This window comes from Colobus angolensis, unplaced genomic scaffold (genome assembly GCF_000951035.1).
Source record: "Colobus angolensis palliatus isolate OR3802 unplaced genomic scaffold, Cang.pa_1.0 Scaffold406, whole genome shotgun sequence".
NCBI classification, from domain to species: Eukaryota; Metazoa; Chordata; class Mammalia; order Primates; family Cercopithecidae; genus Colobus; species Colobus angolensis.
Genome location: NW_012117444.1, coordinates 448,093 through 449,011, shown reverse-complemented (window position 1 = coordinate 449,011; position 919 = coordinate 448,093).

Genomic DNA, 919 nt, shown 5'->3' with positions numbered 1-919 from the left:
CAAAAGGTCTGGTTGGACAGGCCCTCCCAGCAGGCCGCCAGACCCCAGTCCTCCCACTCTGCGTGTTCGAGGCTTTGGTCTGCACACCACTTCCCACCATTCTGATGCTGAAAAGGGTCCCTTGGTCTACTCAGTGCCACCACAGTGGTTTCAGAGGACTCCATGTCCTCCTTCACCAACCCAGACCAAGCATGAAGCCAGACTGTATTCGTGTCCTGGGGATGCCATAATGAATGACCACCTGCTGGGTGGCTTAAAAGAATGGAACTGTCTCCTTTCACAGTCCTAAAGGCCCGAAGCCTGAAATCAAGGTGTCTGCAGTGCTCTGCTCCCTCTGTGGAGAAGAATCTTTTGCTGCCTCTTGTAGCTCCTGGTGGCTACTGGCACCTTGGCAATTCCCTGGTTGTACCACTCCAGTCTTCACATCTGTCTCCACGTGGCCTTCTCCACTGTATATGTGCCTCTGTGCACCCTCATAAAGACACTAGATGTTGGACTGAGGGCCACCCGAACGCAGTGATCTCAGAGGCTCCAGGTAGACATGCATTTGGGGAGGACCCAATTCCACCCACCACAGACCCTTCCCGCTCCAACGTGCAGTGAAAACTCAGGCTGCAAAGGGCCCACTGCCCTCTCTTCCCCATAAAAAATGTGGGTCAAGGCTGGGCGCTGTGGCTCATGCCTCTAATCCTTGCACTTTGGGAGGCCGAGGTGGGAGGATCACTTGAGGTCAGGAGCTCAAGACCAACCTGGCCAAATGGTGAAACCCCGTGACTGCTAAAAATACAAAACTTCGCAAGCGTGGTGGCACATGCTTGTAATCCCAGCTACTCGGGAGGCTAAGGCAGGAGAATCGCTTGAACCCAGGAAGTGGAGGTTGCAGTGAGCCGAGATCAAACCATTGCACTCCAGCCTGGGC